Genomic DNA, 18,489 nt, shown 5'->3' on the forward strand with positions numbered 1-18,489 from the left:
AGTGAGGTAAAATCAATTGGTTGAAATGGGCTTGAATAATTAAATCCCTCTATGTGAATTGACCAGTACGTTTTGCTGCAGCGAAATTACCAGAGTTAACAAGAATTCAAAATTAGCTCATAGAACTTTTCCAAATCCTATGGTACTATTCTTTCACCTAATTTAACATATTCCTATGCCAATCATGTTTAAGAACACAAAATTTAAGCATCAATTCATGATGGTCACACAAGGTAAATAACACATTCCTATGTTATTCAACATAACCTGACAAGATTATTCACTTGTGTCATTCAAATCTATCAATTATATTCAAACTTCCCAGCACATATATAACTCAATATCTTGCCATTGGTTGCCAAACAACAACAATAATTTATCAATAAGTACATTTTGAATGAACAATGGGTAAATTGCTAAAATAAAGTGCTAGAAATTCAGAATTAAGACATAGAGTTCATTAATAATCCAAGCCTCAAAAGATCTAGTTCGTAGCTAAAACAAGAAACACAAATATAAAATTAAATCTCTCCATGAGTAACCAAACACTAAATACTAAAAGAAAATAGGAAAGAAATAACAAGGGAGAAGAAATATCCCCAAAATGATGATGTAATCAATCTTCTCTTATTTTCCTCTTCCTCCTTCTTCTCTTTCTTTCTTTGTATTGCTGAAGTCTCCTTGTACTTGGTGATTCTTTCTCTAGAAAAATGGATGAATTGGGTAATGGAGGTTGTCCTTTCTTTTTATGATGCTAGCGTAATAAAACCATTTTTCCTCATGTCTCGAAAATTCCCTCCTTGCCTCTCATGCGAGTTTCCTTTTCTCTTCTAGAAATTACTCCAAAATTCAGTCCATTTTCTCTAAAGAAAAATCACCACCTCATCGCTACTTGTTAACTCAATTAATGGTGCAATGTGTCTATCCCTAATAAGCTGAATTTCCCTCTTAGTATCCTGCTGAAAATGCTCCAGGAAAACCTAACATTTCAGCATAAATTAAACAACTTAGAGCTAGTTCACTTTTCATTATTTTTCTTTGAGCAATTCATTCATAAATTCCTGATTTTTCTACTTTCACCTGTAGCACCCCAAAAAGGACACAAGAACACCAAAGAACACAAACAAAAAGAAAGGAATTAACTAAAAATAACCATAATACACAATCATCACTCAACCTAATTCTATATTTATAATCATAAAAGTATACAAATAACTCTTTATTCAAGAGTTATCACACCCCCAAACTTATGATATTGCTCGCCCTCGAGTGATGAATCTAAAGAGATGACTAAAGAAACAAAAGACACCACAAATTGAACAACAAAAGAACAAAAATTGGAAGACAACAAAAACAAGACACAACAAGTGAGGCTAAACTTTTCTTTGCCAATGCTAAAGAGGAGAAAACTCTCGAGAATTTTATTGTTGAATAAGAGAAACTGAATTTCACACTTACACAAGCTTTAAATAAAAATCTTCAAATTAATGTTGCTGTAAAAATATGAGTCAAGTGTTTCTCCCTTTAGTGCATGAATAGCTTTTCCTAAACATTTTCAATCACCAAAAATCAAACTAGACCTTGGTCCTAAAGCATAAATAATTCCTCCATAAGCTACTTAGTGATTCCTTCTCTACTAATTTAGACAAACACCATACCAAAGATCAATAGGACTTTATAAGGCTTGTAATGATAGGCTAGGGTGAAGGTAGGATAAGAGAGATTCATTTTGGCTCAAATCAATCTAGGCACCTCAATCTTTCTAGGACCAAAATCAATGCACACATTAATTTCCCCAAAGAACGCTTCACAACAAAATATAACTCTTGCCATTAGCCTTTATTACTATAATACAAAGACAAAAAGTAAAACAAACTTTTCTTTTATTTGAAGAGTTACACCCCCAAACATATTTACAAACATACTTGATTACTTTTATTTTAATTTTTTCTGATTTTTTTTTCTTCAAAATTTTCCTTTGATGCAACGGAGTGCACTCTTTAATCCTTTTTTTTTTCTTTTCTTTTATATATTTTGCTCTTTTTCTTTCAAATAATGATAAAAAAACTAGATAGAAAGATAACAAGAGAAATGAAAGTACACTCTCTACCCAAAATTAGAGTTCAACATTGTCCTCAATGGTTAAATAAGAAAATGAAGAAAAGGAAAATTCTCAACAAAATGCCTCTCTCACACGCAACTCCTCTAAACCCCCCAAAATGCAACAACAAATCGATCTTAGAAAGACAAGGTGCAAAGGGTATGGTGAAATGAGGTTATTATATTTAGCTAGGCTAATGACTGGTTAAGAAAGAAAAGTGTCTATTTAGCTCAACGAGGTGACTAGGGATAAAAAATCATAACGGGTAAGCTTGAAAGGCTAAAACGGTCCAAAGATGGCCTAAATCATGTCATTGGTGTAGTGATGTCTAGGATTTCGCCTCAAGGAAAACCATTAAGTAATTCTATAAACTTAAGCTCTCACAAGAAACTAGCTCTTTCTACGGTCTAAAAAATGTTTAATTAATCTATGCACACAATAAAAAGAAAAACACTCTCATCAATCAATTGCTAGCAATATTCACACCAAAATAATTTTAGTTTAAAACTTAAGTAAAAGAGACATTCAACTGCAACTTGATTTTATTTTATTTTTGTATTTTTTTTCAAGATCGTCATTGAGACCCCTAGACAACACTAACAAAAACAAAGAATATCCTCAAAACAACAACAAGATAATGACAAGACCAGGACAAACTAGAAACAAAACAGAGATACCAACAAGAATCAAAAAACAAGGTTACAACCACAGAACAAAAGAAATAAAAAAAAACAACAAAATAAAAAAATTGAAAAAAAAGAGTTGACATAGAAAACTCCCCGCCTATCCTTTAGAATTGTTATCCAAAAGGATAAGGTCAATTTTGAATTGATGGCCTTCTTTTTGGTTGTTTGTGGAGTTGAGGAGTTGTGTGCGTTCCGAAATTACAAAAATTTTCTCAAGAAAAATTTTATTTGCTGCAGCAGGTGAAACCCTTCATTTTTTTTGAAATTTCACACATTTTGCTCCCTATTTTGGTGCAGAAAAATTTCTGCAAAATCTTCAGACCCCCAAATTACTACCAAAACACCATTTTCTTGCTATTTAACACCTAAAACACAAGAACAAATGTAAAACCACTCCAAAAATTAAAATAAAATAACTAACTAAAGAACACATGTTTTTTCCTTTCTTTTCCCTTTTTTTTCATTTTTTTAATTCTTTCTTTTGGTTGCTTTACAAATGAATCCTTCAAGTACCATAACAACCCAAACTTCACACATTTTTTTTATATGATCTTACAAGGTGACCTAGGTAGTCTATCGTTCAACCTCGCTTCCCCAAAACTTTGTTCCCTACCTTGTCACCTTAGATGCACTCCCAGAATGCTCATCATATAATTCCACCAAACCATTGGGATGCACTTTGATCACTAAGAACACACCATCACACCTTGATTTCAGCTGCCCATGATTTGCTTTCATTAGAGAGTTTGAGAAAACATTTGCTGCCCAACTTCAAAATTTTGTGACTGAGGTTTTCTACCATGTTTCTTGATCTTTTTCTTCTTCTTCGGTACCTTTTGAGTATGGGATGTTCCTTTTTTCTTACTTTTCCATGGCTCGCCATCTTTCTCAACTTCTTCAAAAGGTACCTTTTTCCTCACTCCTTCGCTATGTTTTTCATGCATCTTTTCAATCATCATGGAGTTGGAAGCACTTATGGCTAAACAAGCTTAAACTTCATTTGGAGAGCTTATAGGATTAAAATTCTTGAATGTTACTTGTTCTTCTTGAGCTCGAATGGTGAGCTCTTCTTTTTAAATACTTATCAAAGTCCTTCCGGGGGCAAGGAATGGTCTTCCCAAAATGATTGGAACCTCCCTATCTTCCTTATAATCAAGAATAATAAAATCTGTCAGAAAATAAACTTGTCAACATGTATTAGGTAGTCTTCAATCCTTCCCTCCGGATGCACCATAGAACGGTCAACTAATTGCAAAGTAAGTGTAGTTGGCCTTGCTTCTCCAATTCCCAACTTCTTAAAAATGGACATGGGCATCAAATTAATACTAGCTCCCAAATCACAAAGAGTTTTACCAACTTCTCGTCCCCCAATAGAAATCGAAATTGTGAAATTTCCCCGATCCTTCAACTTTGGTGGAATTTTATTCATCAAAATAGCACTACAACCCTCAGTCAAAGCCACCATTTCAAATTCACCAAGCCTCCTATTCTTTGTCAAAATATCATGCAAGAACTTCACATAGTTGGGCATTTGTTCCAAAGTTTCCACCAGATGTATGTTGATGTGGAGTTGCTTCAAAACATCTAAAAATCTTCGGAGTTGGCTATTTTGTTGTTGCTTTTGAAATCGTTGAAGAAATGGTGGAGGTGGCTTGCTAATTAGCTTCTCTGATGCATTTTGCTAAGAAATTGTTGCAGCATTTTCTTCTGGATCAGCTTTTGACAAATTCGAAATTCCAACTCTTTCTCCTTTTTCCACACTACTTTGGATTGAAGTGGGCTCATTTTTGCTCTTAGATTTTTCCTTATTCAACTCTAGATTTTTACCACTCCTCAAAGTGATAGCCTTGCAATGCTCCTTGAAATCTCTCCTTGGATTTTTTGTATCACTAGGCAAGGTGCCTTGTGGTCTATTCGTCAACTCATTGGCTAGCTGTCCCATTTGAATCTCTAGGTTCCTCAAAGATGTTTCTTGACTTTGAATCACTGTATAATTCTTGGCCATATACTCTTTCATCAAAATCTCCAAAAACACTTGTTTTAGAAACTTGTGGAGGAGGAGATTGAGCTCTTGGTTGTTGTTGACAAAAACCCGGTGGATAAGTAGGCTTGTTTGGAATGGATGCACCACTTGAACTAGTCCCTTGACCTCCCTAAGAAAAGTTTGGATATTTCCTCCAACCCGGATTGTAAGAGTGTGAATATGGATTGTTGCAATTGCCATTTTGATTCCCCAAGTAACAAACTAAAGCTGGATTAGAAGGACAATTATCAAATGTGTGCCCTCTTCCACAATAAACACACATCACATTCGCTACTTGGGCCATAGGATCTGGTTGTAAATTACCCCCATACTCATGGTCTTTAAAAGGTTGGTCATAGATGAAAATTGAGTGGTCAAGGAAGTGAAAGCATGTACTTCATGAATACCCGCTACTTTCCTTCCCATTAGGGCTCTAGCATTAGACCATTGATAATTATTGATGGCAATCTGCTCCAAAATCTCATATGCTTAATTGTAGGACTTAGAAAGAATAGCCCCATTTGAAGAAGCATCCAAAATTATGCTTGTGGAGGCATTGAGACCATTATAAAAGTCTCCATTTGAATGCAATGTGGGATGCCATGATGTGGGCACTTCCTCAATAACTCCTTGAACCTCTCCCAAGCATCACATACCAACTCATCCTCCAACTGTTGAAAAGAAATAATCTTGTTCTGAAACTTAGCATTTTTTGTTGGAGGAAAGTACTTCATCAAAGATTTCTCAGCTAACTCATGCCACGTAGTCACTGAGTCAGAAGTAAGTGTATTGAGCCAAGCTCTAGCTTTGTCCCTTAGAGAGAAAAGAAACAACTTCAACCTCAAGTCCTCTTCAGTAACGCCTTGCAACTTAAAGGAATTTCTCACCTCCAAAAATGAACAAAGATGAAGATGAGGATCCTCTGTAAGCAACCCACTAAATTCACTCACTTTCTGAAACATTTGGAACATCACGAACTTCAACTCGAACTGGGGTGCTTGAATTTCAGGCCTAACAATGCCCGGATTGAGCTCATTGAACATGGGGGGAGCATAATCCCTTATGGCTCTTTCTCTATCATCGGCCATTGCAATCGTATTAGTGATATTATTAGCATCCTTAACTCCTTCAAACTCATCAGCCATATTAACGCGATTTTGAGCCAGTTGTTCCCTTAGACTTCTTCAAAATGTACGTTCAATCTTGGTGTCAATAGAAGCTAGTTCAAGGTCTTCTTGCTCCATCATACAATAGATAACCTAAGAAAACACAAGAACAAGCAAACAAGGTTAGAACGAACAAAGAAAAATAAATTGCAAAGTAATTGCTATTACACAAAATTCTAATTACAACCCCCGACAACGGCACCAAAAACTTGTTGTAATATTTTTTGATCAATTATGTGCAAGTGTACACAGTCACAAAACATGTAATAAAGTGATAAGTATTCAAGATCATCCCCACAAGGATTACAAATTAAAACTATATGCACAAATTAATTACGAAACAATTGTCAAAAGTAACCAAATTAAATTATTTTGATTTTGTAATCTAACACTACTTGGAATCAATTAAAAATGCTAAAAAATAAAAAAACAATGCTAATCTAAAATCGAGGAAAAATCAATTGGTTGAAATGGGCATGAATTATTAAATCCCTCTATGTGAATTGACCTGTACGTTTTGCTACAACAAAATTACCAGAGTCAACAAGAATTCCAAATTAGCTCATAAAAGTTTTCCAAATCCTATGGTATTAATTCTTTCACCTAATTTAACATATGCCTATGTCAATTAAGTTTAAGAACCCAAAATTTAAGCATCAATTCATAATGGTCACACAATCTACATAACACATTCCTAGGCTATTCACAAACATAACCAAACAAGATTATTCACTTGTGTCATTCAAATCTATCAATTATATTCAAACTTCCCAACACAAATATAACTAAATATCTTCCCTTTGGTGGCCAAACAACGGCAAGAATTTATAAATAAGCACATTTGAATGAACAATGGGTAAACTGCTAAAATAAAGTGCTATAAATTTAGAATTAAGACATAGAGTTCATTAATAATCCAAGCCTCAAAAGATTTAGTTCATAGCTAAAACAAGAAATACAAATAAAAAATTTAATCTATCCATGAGTAATCAAACACCAAATACTAAAAGAAAATAGGAAAGAAATAGCCAAAAAATGTTGATGGAATCAATCTTCTCTTCTTTTCCCCCTCTTCCTTCTTCTCTTTCCTTCTTTGTGTTGCTGAATTCTCCTTATGCTTGGTGATTCTCTCCTTTATATGTTGAATTTCCCTCTTTGTATCCTGCTGAAAATGCTCCAGCAAAACTTGACATTTCAGCACAAATTAAACAAATTAGAGCCAATTCACTTTTAATTATTTTTCTTTGAAAAATTCATGCATAAATTCCTTATTTTTCTACTTTTAGCTATAAACACCAAAAAGAACTCAAGAACACCAAAGAGCACAAAAAAAGAAAGAAAGAAAGGAATTAACTAAAAATAACAATATTACACAAACATCACTTAACTTAATTCTATATTTACAAGTTGAAAACTATAAAAATAACTCTTTACTCAAGAGTTATCAGAGGCCAACTAAGAGCCTCCATGAGAGACCCTCCGCTACATAAGAATGGATGTGCACAAGAGGAACATCTAGCCCTCGGTGAGGAAAGGGTGGCGTTATCCCTGGCTATCCAACCTAATAGAGATCCTCCAGCACCATCATCCGCCCCGTGGGTGGCCAGGGTAAAGGGAAGGCACCAGGATCCAGGTCCCTCCACACGCAGGCCTGTCAAAAGTCTCGGGGGAAAGGGAAGGCACACCCTTCTGACCTAAGGAACTCCTTGAATAGATGGAGACATGAGATGGATAGCAAAATTAGAAGCCTACGGAGTAAAATAATCACTACATCTGGGGGGTACATGGTTGATGACGAGTTCTGCGACGAGTCACCTTTCACTAGAGAAATTTAGATTGAGTGAGTCCTAGCCAACTTCAAAGAGCCTCACATGAACCCTTATGAGGGCACTACAGACCCTAAGTTCCATCTTGATGCCTTCAATGATTTAATGAAATTGAGAGGGTCAATATTAAAGCAAGATGTCACTGTTTCGTTGTCACACTAAAAGGAGTTGCATACAAGTGATTCGAAAGGTTAAGGCCGGGAACCATCAGGTCATTGCAACAATTTTCTAATGAATATCTTCTACAGCACCATACAGTACATAATTACACCATGCCAGGCACCAGCCTTGCTAATGTAAAGCAAGGTGAAGGCGAAAGCCTTAAAAGCTATATCTATAGGTTCAACATGAAAGCAACTAAGGTACGAAGCCTAACTCTAGGGGTACTCAAGAAGGCAATCACGACCGGAGTGCGCCAAGGCTGCAAGCTATGGGATAATATGCTCAAAAGAGTGGTCACAAACCTAGACAACTTCTTGAAATGGCACAATAGTACATCCGGGTCGAGGGTGGTCATGAGAACCTTATAGCGTGAAGAAGTGAGCCCTTGTCTAAAACCTTTGCCCATGAGGTCTTAAACAGTGCAAAGAAGAAGAGAGCGTATGAAGGGCCGAGGGACGACCAAAAGAGAAAACAAAAATGCAGAGGTGAACTCAGACAAGGACCATACACCTTCTATACAGACCTAACAGACACCAGGGAACACATCTTCCTCACGAATGAAAATCAAGTCCCCTTCAAGAGGCCTCCGCTGATGATTTGAGACTGAACCAAAAAGGATCCAAACAAGTATTTCCAATACCACAAGGATATAGGCCACACCACGACGGAGTTATGCATTTGAAAGTGGAAATCAAGGATGTCATATGGAGAAGGCACTAGGTCATTCATGTCAGAAGGGATAACCCGAGACTAGAGGATAGGCCAGCCTCGCCACGAGCTCAAGAACGAGCCCCAGAAGTTCAGTGGAAAGTAAGAACGATCTTTGGGGATCCAAGATTTGGAGGAGAGTCAAGAAAGGAAAGATATAGGTATTCCAGGGAAGCTAGATAAAGCCCAACAATTCTTTAGCATTCATAGAGGAAGATGCACGAGGCGTGCATTTCCCCCACAACGACCCCCTGTTGTTGACCGTCCAACTGACTAATATGGGAGTGCACCAGGTCCTTGTGGACAATGGTAGTTCTATAGATATCTTATATCATCCTGCACTGGAGAAAATGGGCTTGGGCATCAGGAACATGAAACCCTGCCACACCTCCTTATATGGATTCACAGGGGACTCGATACAACCCTTAGGAACGATCTATTTAGCCCTCACCATGGGGGGAGTAGCCCAAACAAACCACTGTCATGTCAAACCTCATTGTAGTAAATTGTGTTTCATCTTTCAATGTGATATTAGGGAGACCCTCCCCATGAGAGTTGAAGTGGTAACCTCGATCTATCACCTTTTTATTAAATTCCCAACTCCGAGGTGAATAGCAAGCATGAAGCGAGAACAAAAGGGAGCAAGAGATTGTTATAATACCTCTATCCACATGGATTCCAAGCCAAGGGAACCCATGGTGATGATGATACATGGAGGAGAAAACCCACAGGAATTAGACCCCCGAGTCATCAAGGAGTTTAGTGTCGAACCTGTGGAGGAGTTAGAAGAGATTTTTGTGATGGAAGAACCATTAAGAAAGTTGAAGTTTGGAAGGAACCTTTGAGAAGACATAAAGGAGAGGCTAGTGATGGTTCTAAAAGACAACCTCGATGTATTTTCCAGGAGTCATGAAGACGTGATAGGGAAAGATCCCTCCATCATGTGTCACCACCTAAAAATAGACCCCAAGGCAATGCCTATGAGACAAAAAAGGTGAGCACTAGATCCAGAGAGATACGCAGCTCTGAAAGAGGAAGTCGATAAATTGAAATCGAATGGATTTATTCGCGACGCATTCTATCCGGTATGGGTATGAAACCTCGTTCTACTCCCGAATCCAAATGGAAAAGGGAGACGTTGCTTGGATTTCACAAACCTCAACAAGGCATGTCCCAAGGACAACTTCCCACTCCCGAGGATAGATCAATTGGTCGATGCAACAATCGGTCATGAGTTACTCAACTTCATGGACACTTATTCAGGGTACAACCATATATCAACTAACCCAACTAATGAAGAGGGTACTTCATTCATAACAAATAAATGAATTTACTGCTATAGGGTGATGCCCTTTTGACTGAAGAATGCGCCCGCCACCTTCCAGAGGTTAGTGAACAAAATGTTTACTAATCATATAGGAAGGAATAAGGAAGTATATGTAAATGATATGTTGGTGAAAACTAAGAAGGTTGAGGAACTCACCTAGGACCTTACAAATGGCAGACCGCTCTGTTAAGCAACCTCGTGGAGTAATTGAGGATGTCTTAGTTAAGGTTGGTAAATTTATCTTCCCTATTGATTTTATTATTTTAGATATGGAGGAAGATGCAAACATTCCCATTATTTTGGGAAGACCATTCTTAGCCACAGGGAGAGCACTAATTGGTGTACAAAAGGGGGAGTTGAAGCTGCGAGTGCAAAATGAAGAGGTAACATTTAATGTTTTGCAGCAAGTGATATTCCAACTTGTTGTAGAGTGGTTGTGGTATGTAGTGGTGGTATTAATTTGGAAACCACAAAGAGAAAAACCAATGCTGAAATTGGTAGTCGAGCAGATCGTCATTGTTTGACACAGTTTTATAGTGGGAAGGCTCAAAGGCTACACGAGCGATGGAAGGCTCCGACGATTAGCAACATTAAAAGAAAAGTTTTTGCTTATGACACTATGAATCTAAAGGATGAGTGGGGTGGACTTGACCTGAGTTGAAGTTTAATGAAGGAAGTGAGCGTCCAGCTGGAGACGTTAAATAAAGCGACATTGGGAGGCATCCCAAGTTCATTTGAATTTCTTTAAGTTCGTTAAGTTTTTAAGTTATTTTAGTTGAGCCAATTTTAATTTTTTTTAGTTAGTTTTTGTTTAATTTTAATTTTCTTGTAAATATTGTTGATTCCAGAATCCTGAAATACGTGAAAAAAAATTGAAAAATTATGAAAAAAAAGAAAGAAAGAAAGAAAGAAATTGTGGTTTGTGGAGCAGATCTGTGACCGTAGGAACCACTTCCTACAGCCGCAACTCTAGTGGTCTAGGCCTATTGCTTAGTTTTGTAAGACCACATCAGGTACCTTGCGACCACACATAACACCATTGAAAAAATTTCCTGTGGGTTCAATCCTATGACCGCAGGAACGGTGTCCTGCGGCTGCAGGATCACATTTTTTTAAAATTTTTTTTTAAAAAGCCTAGAACATAAACTAAAGGATGGACACTTTGGTGTCTCAGTTCTAGCAACACCACTTATGGAGTGTCAATGTGGCACATAATCAATATTCCTATAACCAAGACTTTGCCACTCATTTTGGCATTGACACTAGTGGATTTCAACCATATCCACAACTACCCAACTTTGGATATCCTCCACCTGAAGGGGATGACGATGGTGGTCCTTCATCATGAGTCGAGTGAGGTAAGGTTCCTTTCCTTATCTTTTATTTAAAAATTGGGGACAATGTTTTTGTTAAGTTTGGGGAAGGTGGATTTATTTTAGTTATTTGTGTAAGGTTAGTTGAGTCAAGTTTCTATTTAGTTTGGTGTTTTGTTAAATTGTGTTTTGTTTTGTTTATTAATTGTGTTGCGTGTTGGGGTTTCTAGAGAGCCTGTCGAATCAAGATAACAATGATTATCCAATGAGAATATGTGAATGACTTGTAATATAATTCGAGAAAAATATATTTAATTGTAAAAAAATCTATGTGCTTGGTTTGACCACTTCTTTGGGTTACTTTAATTCATTGTAAAACTTAATATTTGATCTTGATTGGTAAATTCTTGCATTTAAATGTATTTACACTTGCTGAATTTTGAATGTCAAAAGAATGTATGAACAATTCTAGAACTTGCGTGCTTACTATTTGAGGCGAAATCATAGACAATGCATGTTTAGGAAAATGATTTAGGCAAAATTTTTTTGGAACGTTTGAGCGTGTCAAGCCAAACTTGATTAATTTATCCGTATTTACCCTTCTTGAGCCTAAAAGTATAACTTTTTATTGTTAATCACTTATTTTGAGCCTAATTGAATACTTTATTATTTTCTATTCCCTGAATTTATACCATGAACATATAAATATAAATGGGTATTTATTTGTAATGGGTGTTATTTTGTGATTTGGTTGTGACAATAGAAAAATAAAAGGAAAGATTGAGAGAAAAATTCAGAAAAAAAATTGAGATGGAAAATAAACTACACTTCTTATGTTTGTTCACATTGAAAAACATAAGTTTGGGGAAGTGTAGTTATATAAAAAAAACGAATATCTACTATGAATTTTTCTCAATCGTAGAAAATAAAGGGAAATTTGGGGTTGATTGGATTATAATGTGGATATCAGGTTTGGTTTGTTTGGATTATATGCTTATGGTATATTTGAGCCAAAATGACTATCTTGTCTACTGTTACCCAAGCCTCTCAATACAAGCTTTAAAAGACCGTTTGATTCTTGAACATGCATTGATTTATATTAGGGGAGAATAATAAGTTAGCAAGCATATGGGAAAAAGGTATTTGATGGATTGATGGTGAGAATTCAGTGTGTGTAAATTATTTTAAATGTGTGTTATTTATTGTTCATGGTTGAGTAGACAAAAATGATCAATTGGTTAGGATAAGTTGAAGAAGTGGTTGGATTGAAAATCTGGATCACTTGTTAGTTATTTTTTATAGAATTATATATGCTTTTCATTCATTAATTTTGAGGCTTAAAAATTTTTGTTATCTTGATTCATTTGTTTAGTGTCTGTATTTATTTTTTTAGTTTGTCTTGGGTCTTGTTTTCTTTGCTCGAGGACAAGCAAATGTTATGTTTGGGGAAGTTTGATAAACGAGTTTTAGACTGGTTTATCTATGTGTTTTTAGGTAGAGTATTAGGTGTTTTGTTTTGTTTTGTTCTATTTTACTCTTGTTTTTATATGTTTTCAGGTGTAGAAGGGCTTAGGTGAGTTAGGTGTGGAAACATGGTGAAAAAACCGACAAAAGGACAAAAATTGGTGGAAAATAGTGTTTCAGAGCACTTTCTGCGACCGCAGGAATGGGATTCTGCGGCTACAATTCCATAAAAGTTGGGCATTTCCAGGGCATTCCTGCGACCATAGGAATGCTATCCTGTGACCGCAGGATATGTCTAGAAATGTGAAAAGCACAGATTTTTAATGAAGGGTGTTTTGGTCATTCATGTTTAGGAGAAACACTAATCAGGTTTAAATCACAATTTTGGAGAGGAAAAGAGGAACTTTTTGCATACCTAGACTAGGAGAAGAGGATTGGGATCATTTTGGAGAAGAGCTTGGATCGAATAAGAGTTTTTTCTTTTCTTTTTATCTTTACTTTATGTTAATTTCTTGTTTATGGATTTCTTAATGATGAACATGAACTAATTTTTTTTTCTAGGGTTTTTAATGTAATCACTTGGACCCTTGCTATTTTCTATTAGGATTTCATGATTCTTTCTTCACTTCTATTCTAAATTATTTGATCTGTTCTTGATGCTTGTGAATGCTTGATAACCATTTGCATGATTTATGATTTTGATTCGAAATCTCAAAAGTGAGAATTGATTATGCTATGATTGAATAATCACAATTTTCACATTGGATGAAAATACCTATATGAATTGTGTAGTTTTAGGATTATTGTGTTCAATGCCTTTTATGTGTTGGAATTTATCACAGGAATGTAGAAAATTGACATGTAAATTGAGTTCTTTTTTTCTTGAAAAAGAGTAAGAAACGTTTTTGTTAATCCGCTATTAGTTTAGGAAGAATAATTGTGAAGTTTGATTAGCAGAATAATAAAGTGAAAAGTTAATGAAATTAAAATCCCTAGTTGTTTATTTTTTAAGTTTTTACAATTATTTGCTTTCTTTCGTAGTGTTATTTTATGTTTATTTCTTTTGTTATTTTAATATTTTTGGAACCAATTTATTTTTGACCAAATAGAAATAGAAAATTAATTTGTTGGTACTAAGTAAATCAATTTCTGTGGGAACGATATTTATTTATCATTGTATTACCTGTGTCGATTACGTATAATTGTGAATCAATTTTACACAACAATAGGCTACCTGCCTGATCCTCTCCAGGATCTCGAAAGGTCCTACAAACCTAGTGTAACGACCCAAATTCACTAATAAGGCTTAAGGGCCTTGATTAGTGTGCCTGGAGGGCATATTGGGGATTATGTGTGGTTGTAATGATTAAAATGCATGATTATGATTTAAAGCATGTTATATGACTATTTGAATATTTGAGATGCATGACTATGTGTATTAGTATGCATGTAGGCCCTGATTAGGTTAGAAGGGCATAATCGTAATTTTGGCCATTATGGGCATAATTGTATTGATATATGTGATAATTGTCGATACCACATTATTATGTGGATATATCTGTGATCTGTGACTCGAGACGATCCTAGTGGGCCAAGTAGCGAAATAGTCATGGCGGGGATTTATACCTGGCTCGGGGTGAGCTTAGGGGTATAAATGGGAATTTAGCGAATATACTGGAGTCTATTTGGACATTGAGGAACATTATTGGTGGTTAATTAGGTATCGGGAATTAAGCGGGAAATATTAGAGACACTCGAGGAGTTGGCGGGAATTGGGTAAAATGACTAAAATGCCCCTAAGTGGATTAAAGGGTTTAGAATTAATAGGGAGGGCATTAAGGTCATTTGGCTTTTAAATATGAGTATTACTGAGGCTTTATGTTAGTGGGATTTTTAGAATATTACAGAAGTCTGAAAAGAAAGAAAAAGGAAAGGAAAAGAAAAGGAAGGAAAAACAGAGTGGTTTCCCTTTGAGTCGGTTTGTTGTTCTCTTACCACTTTTCTCCATTCTTCTTGAAGCAAAATTCAGAGGATAGCTAGTTAAATTAAGCCACAAGGTTACTGAGCTAAGATTGAGGATTTGACAAGGGTTTAGCAAGGTTAGGCCATCACTTGAGGTAAGGTTTTGTAATTTCTTCAGTTGCTGGTTTGGTTTCAGAACTGTGTTGTGTAAGTTGAGTTTGATGGGGAACTTTGGGGGCATTCAGGGCAAAGGTTAAGGAAAAGCAAGCCAAGGAGGTCTAGAGTCAGTTTGTGGTTGAAATCCTATCAAAGGTATAAAGTCTAAACTCTAACTTTGATGTTCAATTGGTTTCTGCTGAGTTTTAGTGTTTAGGAATGGCTATGGTGAATTCTGAGTTTGTGGATGCATGTGCTTGGGTTCTAGATATTTGGGGTGCTTGGGATGAGTGGAGTATGGTCATAAGGTTGTTTTTGAGGTTGTGGAATATTGGGAAGAGTTTTGGTTGGAGTTGGTTCGTGAAAATCGCAGAAGAGAAAAGTTGGTGTTAGTCTGTCTGTGACTTTGGGCGCTGTAGCGCTAGGCCAAGATGCTGAGGGGATTTTGGCTTCTGTTTGTAGCGCTGTAGCGCCCTCCCATGAGCGCTGTAGCACTACCCTGCCTTCTGAAGGGGATTTTAGGGTTGTTTGCAAGGGCTTTTGACCTAGGGTTTGGGGTTTGTTTCCACCACCTTGTTTGGTGGAACTAGGACTTCCCGGGGGCTCGGGATTAGCCTCGAGGCTAGGTTTTGAACTTGAGGATCGATAATGACTTTGGCCCATGATTGTGTTTAGGTGAGTGCTAGGGCTCGAGGGGGATCGTGCTCAAGGAGTCTAGGGATCAAAGCTAGTGAACTGAAAGGTAAGAAAACTGCACCCGATTATATGTTTGTGATGGGACTAAGTGCTCCCGAGAATTGCATCGTGCCAATGATGGTATTACGCCATGGGACATGTAAAGCAGCCTAAGAGTGCCGTACACAATATTTGCGCATAGGGCGCGGCTTGGCCACTGGTAGCCGAGAACATTCACTGAGCTCGGCCTAAGCGGGCCGGAGTCAGTAGGATAATGGATGGAGCAGCCTGAGAGCGCTGGCCCTAGTTATCATTTGTGCGGTTGTATGTGAATTGAATTGATATGCTTAGTAAGTTGAATACTTGGTCACGCTGAATGATTATGTGTTTGAGAACTTATGATGCAATGTGAGTTATGGATTTGTTTGTTGATTGCTTATGCTCTGTTGTTGTGTTTTCTTGTTGGGCTCTGGCTCACGGGTGCTACATGGTGCAGGTAAAGGCAAAGGCAAGCTGTACCAAGCTTGAGGTGGAGAGCTCTGAGGTGAAATGTACATAGCCAGCTGTTCGATCACCATGGTCGAGGAGTGGGTCAGGACAAGGGTTACCTAACTGCTTGTTTTGCCTTAGTATGGCTGGTTATTGTATCTGAATCTTATAACCTCTGTAAACAATCTTTAAACTTGTATTTTTGGGATCCCGTGTGAATAAATAATGTTTCTTAATGAAAAAGTGGCTTTTGAGATCAAAACATTTTAAACCCTAGTTCCTTTACAGTTTCGTTGACACGCTTTCAATTAATTGACTTGATTAGCAAGTCTGGTACTTTATAAACACACAGTGTAACGGTCTTGGCTATCCAGGGCGTTACACCTAGTGCTCAGCTTTCCCTTCTTTCCAAATCTCTTTACTCCCCGTAATGGCGAAACTCGCAGAAACACATGGTCCCCTACCCGGAACTCCACGTCCTTACGCCTAAGGTGAGCGTAGCTTTTCTATCTGCTCTGTGAAGCGAGCATTTAAGCTCGGTTCTTTTTCATAGCTTCATTAGTCCTCTAAGCCATCTCTGGACCCCAAATACTTCCTTACCCCCATCTCATCCAAATGAATGGGAGACCTACATTTCCTTCCATACAACATCTCATATGGAGCTACTCCAATCATCGATTGATAACTTTTATTGTATAAGAATTCAATTAACAGGAGGTACTTACTCCAAGACCCCTCGAAGTCTAGCACACATGCTCTAAGCATATCTTCCTGTATCTAAATTGTGCTCTTAGACTGCCCGTCTTTCTGAAGATGATATGTTGTACTGAACTTCAACTTAGTTCCCATAGCCTTTTGTAAGCCACACCAAAACGTGGAGGTGAATATGGGATCCTGGTTCGACACTATAGACTTTGGAACCCCACAAAGACGAACAATCTCCCTCACATACAGCTCTGCATACTAGTCCACAATATAGTTTGTCCTCACCGACATAAAGTGAGTTGACTTGGTATATCTGTCTACTATCACCCATACCGAGTCATGTTGCCCCACTATCTTGGCCAAGCATCCTACAATGTCCATAGTAATGTCTTCCCACTTCTGATAGGATAGATTTTTAATACTTTTTAGTCTTAGTTTTTTTTTGTTTTATTATTATTATTTTATATTTTTAGTTCTTTTTATGTGTGGTTGTTGTATTTTTTCAGGTTGTCATTTGTTAAATGGATATTTGATAAATATTTCAAAATTGATTTGAAATATTATCTTCAATCAAGAGAAAAATAATAGAAGATATTTATTTGAATTGGTTGGAGAAGATAAAGGAGAATTAAAACTTAGATTGTTGAAATTTTTTTGAGACAGTTTCGGTATTTTGACCATATCTCCCGATTCACTTATTCAATTTATGTGTTCGTGGTGGCGTTCAAAAACTTATTCAAAGGCCTACGAAAGCTTTTTTCGTACGAAAAATTAAATTCAGATGTTTACTTGGTGATATTTGAGCTACAAGATTACGCAAGCTAGAGTTACGGGATTTGAAATTCAAATAAAGATATTTTGTTGTATTATCAAGTAACAGGTGGAAACATCTAGAAAATTCTTTTCACAACCCTATCACTATAAAAAGAATGTTTTAGATTATTTTAGATCTCTCTCTTCCTCCCTCTTCTCTCTTAGTTCTCTCTCATCTATTTCTCTCTCTTTCTATTCTTTTCTATGTACTGATTTTCTTTTCTAGGGTTTTAATGTATTCTTTTGATACTATATTCTTATTCAATGCAAGTTTTATGATTTCTTCTCTATAATTGTGATCTATTCAATTTATGTTTAATGCTTGTGAATGCTTGATCACAATTTGCATGATTTATATGAATTTGATTCAAAATCTGAAGAAAAAAAAGTGAGAGTTAAATATGTTATAGTTGTTTAGACATAAATTTTTATATTGGACGAAAGTACCTTTATGATTTGTGTAGTTTTTAGGTTTCTATGCTTAATGTGTGCTATATGTTGAAAATTTTCAAAGAGATGTAGAAATTTTGCATATTAGTTGAGATTTATATATCATAATAAGAATATAGATTGCTTTAGTAAACCTATTATCACAAGGAGAGAAAGAATAATAAAAATTGTATTGATGATATAATAGAGTGGATAAATGTTAAAATTAAATACCCTAGTTTTAATTTTCAATTGTTAATTTAGTTATTTTGTCTTTTTTCCTTTTATTCTTGAAATCTAGTTTTTAGTAACCAAATAGAACTAACAAATTAATTCATTGGTAATTAATATTCAATTCTCGTGGGAACGATACTCTATTAATCACTTTATTACTTGTTTATGATGGCATATACTTATGTAGCATAAATTTCGCAACAACTTCCACTCGAGAATACCTAAAGATTACAACAACCTCGCTGACCGC

The 18,489-nt window shown here is 36.2% G+C and overlaps 1 non-coding gene across 1 annotated transcript; it reads left to right on the top strand.

The window, feature by feature from the left end:
• Positions 1 to 5,407: 5,407 nt before the first annotated feature.
• Positions 5,408 to 5,513, top strand: LOC133813533 (small nucleolar RNA R71). The gene has a single exon (XR_009884542.1). It is a non-coding gene; the product is annotated as a small nucleolar RNA R71 (small nucleolar RNA).
• Positions 5,514 to 18,489: the final 12,976 nt, after the last annotated feature.

This window comes from Humulus lupulus, chromosome 1, assembly GCF_963169125.1.
Source record: "Humulus lupulus chromosome 1, drHumLupu1.1, whole genome shotgun sequence".
In the NCBI taxonomy this organism is placed as follows: domain Eukaryota; kingdom Viridiplantae; phylum Streptophyta; class Magnoliopsida; order Rosales; family Cannabaceae; genus Humulus; species Humulus lupulus.